This window comes from Salmo salar, chromosome 22 (assembly GCF_965601325.2).
Source record: "Salmo salar chromosome 22, fSalSal1, whole genome shotgun sequence".
NCBI lineage: Eukaryota > Metazoa > Chordata > Actinopteri > Salmoniformes > Salmonidae > Salmo > Salmo salar.
The window spans coordinates 17,700,944-17,711,330 of NC_138312.1; the positions used below are offsets into that span (position 1 = coordinate 17,700,944).

General features: G+C 41.8%; 1 pseudogene; it reads right to left on the reverse strand.

Annotated features, from left to right (window-relative positions):
• Positions 1–7,761: 7,761 nt before the first annotated feature.
• LOC106582869 (protein SAND-like) lies at positions 7,762–10,076 on the reverse strand (annotated as a pseudogene).
• Positions 10,077–10,387: the final 311 nt, after the last annotated feature.

The window sequence follows — 10,387 nt, forward strand, 5'->3', positions numbered from 1 at the left end:
GCGCGTGATACAGCGTGCCAACTTCCAAGTGCATAAAATGACAGTGAAGAAGAAAATGCAGCTTGCCACTTCACTTAAAACATTTATTTCCAATTTCATTATTCTAAGATAGTAATTGTCATTTTTGCCAGTTCTTGCTGGATATATTTGTTGTGGGACATTTTGGTTGAACATAAATGGTTATAAGCCTACTGTACTTTGTTTCGGTCTTGTTGTTTGAATAATGAAAATCTTACAAAAAAAAGAAACAAATTCTATACGATTTCTTTTTATTTTACATAATAGTTTGTTACACTCCAGATACAAACGAACAACAATTTACAGACACACAAACAATGACTACATCTCATCTGGCCGGACACGCATGTTTACATGAGTTGGGTTCGGTGGTTGACATGGTGCCATGAGATCGCCTGGGGCTAGGCTGAGAGCTCTTGTAAAAAGAACATTGTAAAACTTTCAAATCCATAATTTTTTCGTTGCTAAATCTCTCTTTTTTGTTGAATATTAAAACATACAATCTACTTGCAGTGAAGCCACTCAACATTTACATTACATTCAGTCATCTAACAGACTCCCATCCAGAGCGACCCACAGAAGCATCCAGGGTCAACACCCTGCTCAAGGGCACGTCGACAGATCTCCCACAAGATCTAAAACAATGGCCCGAACCAGCGACCTATCAGCCACAGGCCAAAGCTCCCAACCACCAGCCCACCCACCACAGTTTCTGAGAGCTGCCCCTCAACCAACCAGTGGCGGTTCTAGACCATTTCAACTGGGGGGGCCAGTTGTACTGTTAGAGGGGCCAGTTACATTAGATGTTATTGTTGTCATATCGTTTTCTTCACTGAATTGCAGGCATTAGCAGGCAAAAGACCATGTTCATAATCATCATCGTTGCCACTGTCTAATAACGGATGTAAAAAAAAGAACAAGAGCATAAATTTGTTATGTAAAAATGATTTCATACTCCACATTTAGGGGGGCCACAAGGGGGTCCAAAATTGTTGTCACAGGGGCACTGGCCCCCCTGCCCCCCCCCCCCCCCCCCCAACCAAGAACCATTAGTGCAACCAAACCGAGACCCCCCCCCACAGCCTCCCCCCAAAAAAATAATAAATTCCATTACCCAGCTCCAAGACCCCCCAAGCCACGTCCTCCCATGCACCAACAACCAACAAATTAACAAAAGAGAAAAAAGAGAAAAACTAAGGAAAACAGAAAACATGAAGGACTGCAAAAACCCTAACAGCAAGTCCAACTGAATACATTCCAGTGCATGTATGGCACTATTTACATGTGTGTACTGTATGTGTGTCTGTGTATGTGCACGTGTGTGCGCTTGAATGTGAGTGTGTGTATATGCATGTGTACAAGTGTACAAACGCCTGCACGGCATCAGCCTCAGGCAAACAGGCATTAGATGTAACAACGTTACCATCAGTATCATTCAAACTTAGTTTTATTTGTTTTTATTTTGACTGAATTTTTTTGAGAAAAAAACATCTGTCTTGATATATGGTGGTCTTCAATGTTAAAGTTAAAAGACTTTCATGTTAAATCCATTTGTTTGCCCTGGTTAGCTAGCTGGATGGAAGTCATTTTTGCATTTAAATAATGCAGGACCAGCTGTTGCTTTGTTACACCTGCTGGTTGGAAGGTGGAGATGGCTGTGTCTGAGATGTTAGAGAGGCAGAGGGACTGTTCCTGACCACTGCTGATGTGTGGTTGAATTTCTGGTTCTTTACTGCAGCCGATAAATCACCCAGTTGGGTGCTACTGTTGGCAGGGTAGTACAGAATGTGCCATATGCTGAAACAGTGAAGAGAGTGGTAGAGGAAGATGGGTACAGGGTAAGGGATCCTGAGAGGATTCCTGTGAGTAGTCAGAGACCAATAGAGAGGGATTGGAATAATATGTGCTTCGCTCAGGTGGGTTTCTTACCATTCATAGCCATGATTGTCAACAGTACTACAGAAGTGGAACGTAGGTCACAGAAAATAGAGGTTGTGGTGGCAACTGCAGAGAATTACTTGGGATTGCAAGGTTTTACTGCAGAAGATTTGTTGGGGGTGTTAAGTGGTAATGTTCTGTCCTTGCAGAACATTGGCCTGGAATAGGATTAGATAGGGCTAAATAGTGGAATGGGGTCCAATCCCAAAGAAGAAGAAGACAGTTTTTTCTCACCATCAAATATGGTAGTGAGAGGAAGTCCAACTGGGCCAACATTCTGCAAATCTTCTCATCAATGAAACATCTGATCTGATTTCTGTTTCCAAAACTAGAAAATGTTACAAACACAGTGCACTAAGTTTTATACACTTGACGCTTTGCCAAAGTAAAACCAAAAAAATGTGTTGTTAAGAAGGAGTGCAAGGTTGAATTAAGTTTGTGCACATGCACACTTCATTGAGGAGGCGTTCCCTAATGGAAATATGCAATTCATGCTACAACACGCCAATTGGATCTCAGAAGCTTGTGATTGGCTTTGCCCACCTCCTTGTTGTTCTGCTCACTATGCTTCTCCCACAGTAAATGACACAGGTGAACTGTCTTAGGTTAGCGATAAAGATCTTTGGTAATACTTCTGACAGCCAACGTTCCAGCTCCACCCATAACTTCCAGACTTTATAGCATTCCCAGAAAGCATGGATTATTGAGTCATTATTGGTTTTACACTTAAGACATTACTACTAGTGTGCTGTAGAATTTGTGAATTTTGTCTCTTGTATAATACATTCTATACATTAGTTTATACTGGATAAAATGTTCCAACTTTCCCTCCATCTTGTGCCAACATCAGTTCTTTTTAAGTCTTGGTTCCAATAGTTTATATATTTGTTCTAAGATATTGTCAGTTGGATATGCTCTCTGCAAGATTTTATATATCTTCCCTATCATATGAACATCCTTTTCTGACTCAAGATTTCAGACACTTTTGGCTTACTGCTAAATATAAGGTGACAACTAAAGAATTTTGATGAAGCCTAAATCACTCTTTTATGGATATGTGATCTGGATCATGTGAGATATAAAGAAAGTGTGCATATGGGATCAACAACCCCCAAGCAGTAAGAAAAATAACTTGAACACACAATAATGTATCTGCTTTGGACTGGGCAATACATATATCTCCAGGCCAGAAAAATGTTGTGGAGCTTGCATTATGTGGTCAATGGATTTATCTGTGTCTAGATACCTGTTTGCACATGAAAACACAGTTAAAGGATATATTTAGTGTTTATTGTATGTTGGAATCAAAATAAACCCTCCTCTGCTCCTGTGTAAACCAAATTGAGCAGGTTGAGACAAACCATTGCGTGATTAAATACAGACCCTTAAACTCTGACTCCCTGGTTTTGTATGACATCCTTGTCATGTCCACGCACTTACTGTAAGAGAAATCATAATCCTAGACTTACCACCACCACGAAATTCAATTGACTCTTACTATACCTAGCCTACTCCCTGAGTCAGCAAGAGAATGGTTGACACCCAAAAACTGTTCAATTGAATGCCTTTCATGCACTTGAGGAGTATGATGCCAATCTTGACCCAATTAATAGGTCACACTGTACATTATGAAAAATACCATCTAAAAACCGTATCACATAGAGAATATACATTATCTTATACTGTATCTTCATATACACAGGAATGAGAATCAGAAAAAATAATCTGGATTCCTGCCAAGAGTAGTACAGGAAGTTCCATTGCCCCTCTGGAGAGTCCCTCAAGGTTGCTCTGTTGTCCAAAAGATTTCAAATCAAAATATTGTGATATGTAACTTTTAAGTTGCATGTACAATATTTGAAACTATTGGTCAGTCCAAAATTACTTTTTAATTCTGTCATGGAAATACATGTATTTCCTGTTACCAAGTCATTTACGGATTCTATGCCTTTAGTCTTCAAAGTGGACCAATTTATTGGGGAATTCTGAAAAGCTATCCAAGGATTGTCCTTAAGGTTGTGTTTTTAGGGTGTTATATTGGTTCTTGTAGAATACGTTTCATTTTCTTCCATGTTGTTATAGTGTTCTTAACTATGAAGTTGTTAATGTTCTTAGCTTTATCGTTTATCCACGTAAAAAGATCCTGGGGATGAGCATGCGCATCTTCAGTATGTACCCATTATTCCTCTTTAGTGCATTTAACTATATGTCGCAAGTAGAAGCCTTGGGCAGCGAGTTGATATAATTCCAAGTCTGGAAGGTTACAACCACCCTCAGACTTGGAAGATGTAAAACTTTCCATTTTATTAATTGAATTTTATTTGCCCATATGAAGTCTATGCTGTCTCTTGTAAGTAGCCTATGTGGTTAAAGCGGCAACAGCAGATGAAACAGTGTAAGGGCTGTCGTCAGGAATGGACCAAGGCGCAGCGGGAATGTGGATACTCATATTTTTAATAAACACAAGTAAAGCATCCACAGGAAAAAAAACAATAAACACGACAGGACCAGTTTTGCAGGCACACAAAACGCAGTGCAAAAACAACTACCCACAACCACAAGGAAAAACACACACTACTATATAGGACTCCCAATCAAAGGCAACTCAACACTGCCTTCAATTGGGAGTCCAACAACCAACTAACTAACACATAACACAAAAACCCTGCCACGTCCTGACCAAAACTAATACAATTACGCCCTCTGCTGGTCAGGACGTGACAAACAGTAAGTGTTCCCTGCCACTGCTTTGCTAAAAAGCTGAGGAGAAAAATGTAACCACTATCACATTTATAGACAGAGCTATGGATGCAAGGACTGACCATCCATGACATCAAAATTATAGTTTTAACCATGTTTTGAAGCTATTTAGTGTTTGTTTACATTTGCTTTGTTTAGAAACATTGGAGTAAAACAAGCTTATAGTTTGGGTTCAGATTGAATACGACAGTTGAACTAAGCTCATGGGGCATTTATAAGTTAAATTCTTTAAGAATCAATGGGTACATATCATTCATATTACAAGTCCAAAAATGGATGAAGCTACTGCAGATTGCTAGCCTGACGACTCACACTAAAATCTTCCGCTGCTCTGTCGTTTGCTACATACTTTAGTCTGAGACTGCCATCACTGAAGTCGTTTGTGGTGACGAAGGGCAAGAAGGGCGTTGTACAAAACAAATGAATCAGCGATTGGATCGTCTCAAAACCAATCAGAGTATCAAAGCCAATGAAGAATTTTCAAACCACCACTTCTCCCACGTGTGTTCTGGCTATGGCCCAATCCATCGGTTTCTGGACCAATCAGATGGCCCAGAACATGTTCACATTTGGTGAAGGGTCGGAGAGGTACTCAGATCCAGGCTCATTGCGTAGAAGAAACTAACGTCTCTGGGCGTAGCCTAGCATTTGGCCGGAGCAAGGTGTCTGAGTAGCCAGGCAAGCATAAATAAAACCAAAGGTCATATCTGATGCCAGTTGTCTTATGATAGCCTACAGACAAAATCCTCACACTGTGTTGTTTTCAGAGATGAACACGTACACATGAAATGTCATATAATTTATTTGATTATTTATCATAATATTAGACAATTAATCTCTAGACAAATGGGTAAAATGTTAGATCTAGGAGCTAGACTTGAAGCAGCTACAAAACCATACAACTCTAACAAGCTCCAGCCATCACACACCATTAGCACAACTATAAAGGCAGTTTGGCATGAAAAGTAAGGGAAAGCTTTTGAATCACCTTGACGGTGAATGTCAAAATTTATCAACCCGATGTATTGAATTTATTTTGGGCAACAGACATATACAACAAAATGCACAATGTGGACCCAGAGGATATCACTTGAAAGTATGAATTAAAACGCTTGTTCTAAAGTGGTCCTCGATGGTAAAAACAATAACACATATAATGATTAAAAGACAAGACAAATTACAAACAACCATAAATGCATTCATTTATATTGACATCCTAAAATGTGGCACTATTCACTGCACTTCTCCCTAACCTTAAATATCAACCATATTAATTTCACATTAGAACATTCTATTAATTTCCCATCATACCGATTCTTCAGATAAATACACCTGACCAGCAGTAGGGGGCACAAGGGGCAGTGGAGTGGTTTCTCCTTTGCCTGCTTTTTAAAGCTACTTTTACTTTTTATTTGCTTGATCTCCAAGGGAAGGCTATTCCACAGACAAATGCCTGTATGGAAAAACGTGCTCCTCGCAGTACTGTTTACTCTTGGGAGTTAACAAGACATAACACTCGCTCTGGTATTGTGACTGTGTTGGTTATAGACCATATCAATGTGGTTTTTCATGTAACCTGGGGCACGATCATTTAAGATGTCAAACATATGATTAAGTTTAAGTTGGTCCACTCTGGACTCCAAAGGCAACAAACCCACCTCCCGGAACTCCTGCACCCCTATATGGGTCCTAGCGGGGAAATTCAGCATATACCTGATAACATTATTTTGCATGACCTGCATTCTCTCTTTCAGCTTTTTTGATAGCCCACTATACCAAGCAGAGCAGGCATGTAAACTAAAACAAAAAAATCATATTATTACAGACAACTCAGAGATTCCCATCTTAAAATAAATATACTTTCCCAAGTACATCACCTTTGACAGTAAAATCCTTGATCCAAAACCCAAGCAACAAATAAAGACACAAATAATAATTAAAATAACTCTTCTGAGCAACACAACGGTAATCATGGTAGACTTTTCCCGTTGGAGTATGCAGATAAACAAAACAGTGGAATTAATAGAAGTACGTGTTTAAAGTATGTGCATATACTGTAAGTAGAGTGCATGGGGCTAACTGCATTACAGTCAGAAAGTGAGATTAATCTTTCTTGGTTTCATCAATTAATGGGCTAACCATTAGGGACTCGTTTGACAATATAAGGCAGGTTTCCATTGACCCACGTCTATTCGACAAAAGCAAGACGCAAAAACAAAACAACATTAGGATGTGTAATGGAAACGGCAACTATAAGAGAACTGTTCTAAACATCAACATTTTTATCTGCTCAACGGGTGGATTCTTATTTTGTCTGGCTTTCTTAATTGCAACAAATGATGATGGAAACTGTTTTTCGAATAAATTATGATTGCTGAATAATTTTGAAGGCACGTTGTAATCACGTAACTATAGCTAAAGCTCCACTCCACATTTAATTATAAATCCCTACTGCTTGCTTAATCTATTTTCTCAACTATACACATTATGTTTCTTCTAGGACAAGGATTGTCCTGACTTTCAATAATGCCTGAATTGCTTCACCTTGTTTTTCTGGTTGGCTGGCTCACCTAGATAAAACATTCACTATGCACTTATTTCAGATCTACAGGAGTGCACGTTTTACCATGGCACGGACCGTGGCGATACGTTGGCAGGGCACATTATAATTACTAACACATGGCAAATCAATGACAGGTCTATTACAGTTTCAAATAATCCTCATCTTATAGCAATTGGGACACCATCACAGATTTCGGCATTGTTATTAATAGAAATATCTGCTGCATATCTCTCAATTCCCATAGGTCAACCACCAATTAAAATCATGAAATTATGTTTGATAAAACATAGCTTTACCCTCATTGTGATTACCTAATTTTACCCCCTGATGACCATAGACTGAAGAATCTGCAAAGAGCAAACAAAAGTGATGCGTGATGATTTGTTGGCATTACATCCATGACCTACAATAGTGCCCATCCGACTTCAACGTCACGAGGCAGCAGGTTTAGAGGGCCAGGGTTTCTTAGTACTGTAGCTAGGTCAGCTGGGGGCCTGGGGGCTCAGTATGTCGTCCTCCCTCTTGATCCACTCCAGCAGCTTATTAACAGCAGCCACGGCCACGGCCTTGGTCCCCAGGGGACTGAAACAGAGGTAGAGCTCAATGCCAATTGTCACCTGATGGAGAGGTAAGGTAGAGGTGGTGGAAGAGGGTTTAGAGGAGAGATTAATAACCATGGTACTACAGATATCCCCTGAAGAGATCCGCATGGATAAACATCTTTCTTCTACATTGCAAGACTGTGCATTTTAAGATCAGCGACAATAAGATTTACAGAGATGTATGAAAATGTATAAAATGGTATAAAACCAGTGTACTATGCTTACCCAGGCCAGCAGGTTCTCAGTCTCTCCACAGCGGTAGATGGAGCGCAGGGGGCGTGTCGGGTGGTGCAAGCGGCTGTGGAGGTACTGGTACAATCCCATCAGCCTCTCCTGCTCCTCTACAGATTGGTACAGCAAGGGCAGCTCAGGGCTGGTGGAAGACACAGAAACAGAATGGGGGGAAAAAAGGTAAGCGGGGTAACAAGGACTATAAACCATATAAGCCGTGATGGTGTACACCAGTGGCTCCCAAACTGTGGTTCCCCGACCCCCCCCCCCAAAAAAATGGTATTATTGTTTATTTTTTAAAGGAACTCAGTCCGGCTACTCTTGAAAGTTTTAATAGTAGAATGCACATGGAGCCATTTTAAAATTGGGTAGTGTTTTCCTCTGTCATGTCAGTCATACATACCACAGAGAGCTATTTATAACTTGTCAGAAATGTCCACATCAACTAGTCCATGTCAGCTAACATTTTTAGCTAGGTTTTTCAGTCCATAGAATTTGTTGTAATTTTTGAGCCACTTAAATATCACACATTAGACATGGCAAAATGAATAGAATTGCAAGAAAATTAGCTTTAAAACTGCTACAGTTGCTCTGTACCCCATGACAAAATGTGTAGAATTGCAGGAAAGCTTTAAAGCTGAAAAAAATATATTCACCAACATGAGGGGTGTGAACAGTTTGTACCGTGAAAAGTGCTTGTGCCCATAGAAATAGACATGGCATGCAGGGGGGCGTGGGATGTTCCCCAATACTTGAAAGGAGGGCCTGAGTGAAAAACTTTGGGAACCCCTGTTGTACGTTACAGAAATCGTCCATACTCACCTTGTGTAGAGTCCAGAGGTCTTGGACTTGTACAGAAAGTGCCTGAGCTCTGGGATGCCGACCTGGCTGACAGAGTAGCTGGGGCACTTCAGCGCCTCCAAGGCCTTGTAGGCAGTGCGTTGGCTCAGCCGCTCCAGGAAGCGGTGCTTGCAATCAGAAAGGTTAAAGAAGTCCTCCCGGTTGGCGGACACCAGGATGAGGCAAAGGTCAGAGGCCGGCTCCAGGTAAGAGATGTGGGTGTGGAAGAAGCCAGCAGTGTTGAACTTAGGGTGGCAGATGGGCATCCTGCCTTCACCCTCGCGGAAAGATGACGCCCTCCAGGTTGAAGAGCAGGTGCAGGTCCATGTGGTGCAGGTACTGGTCCTTCTTGCATACCAGGGTGACCAGGCAGTCCCCAGCCAGGAGGATGGAGAAGACCAGGTTCTTGGTCTTGGCAGCCTGCAGGCTGGAGGAGACCAAGTCACTGGTGGAGCTGGGAAGGGGGAGGCAAGTGACAGTGCTGAGGAGCAGGCCCGTGTCACGGTCCAACAGATGTCCGTGAGATGCTCGGAGCCTGTCAGTAGGCGGCCCAGGTCGTAGTTCTGCTTGTGCTGGAAGATGTGGTTGAGCTGGGTGAGGGTAAGCAGGCTGACGATCTGGTAGTAGATGTACTGCAGCTCACGCGTCAGCTCTCTATCTGACTGACAGATCCGGGATACACCCACCAGGACAAGAGGAGTCTTGCGAAGGAACACCACTTTGTAACCGTCTTGAACAGAAGGTTTGAATGAGAGGGCAATGACACATCTACAGTACAGTACAGACAGATCGTTTTTTTTGCAATATGGCATATCTTACTAACTGAGCTTTGAATTGCATAGCCTACTTTATAGTTGTGCACTTTGTTTCACTGACAAAAACTATGACAAGGCTACTTTACCCTCTAACTCTAATGTTCCACTCCACAGAGATACTCCCCAAATCTTCTACTCACCTGCGTGAATGGAGTAAATGGTACTGTTGTCTGCCTTCACGACAGAGACCAGCACCACCATGGAGCTGGAGAGGGCCTCCTTTGTGACGTAGCGTGAGTAGATGGGCTTGCCTGCCTCGCTCAGTACAAACACGTTTCCTGTGGCTACGACAGACCTCACTGCACACATCCTCTTCCTTAATCCTGCTTTCGGTGCCCACCTCCTCCGCTACCTCCACTTCAGGCTGCTGCTCCTTCTGGGTCTAATCCTCAGCCCCCAGATACAGAGCTTCCTCCTTTACAGACTGTCCTGACTCCCAAAGTACAGAGTCTCTTTCAGTTTCCATCTCAGTAGTCACCTCACTGTCAGCAGTCAGGTCCTCAAAGGACTGTGCATGAACAAACATGGCACTCTCCTGGCCAGCACCTGTGGAGATTAGATGTTTTTAATACAGTGAATCTTGACCAAAAAAAACGTGAATACAGGGGGAGCATATATGG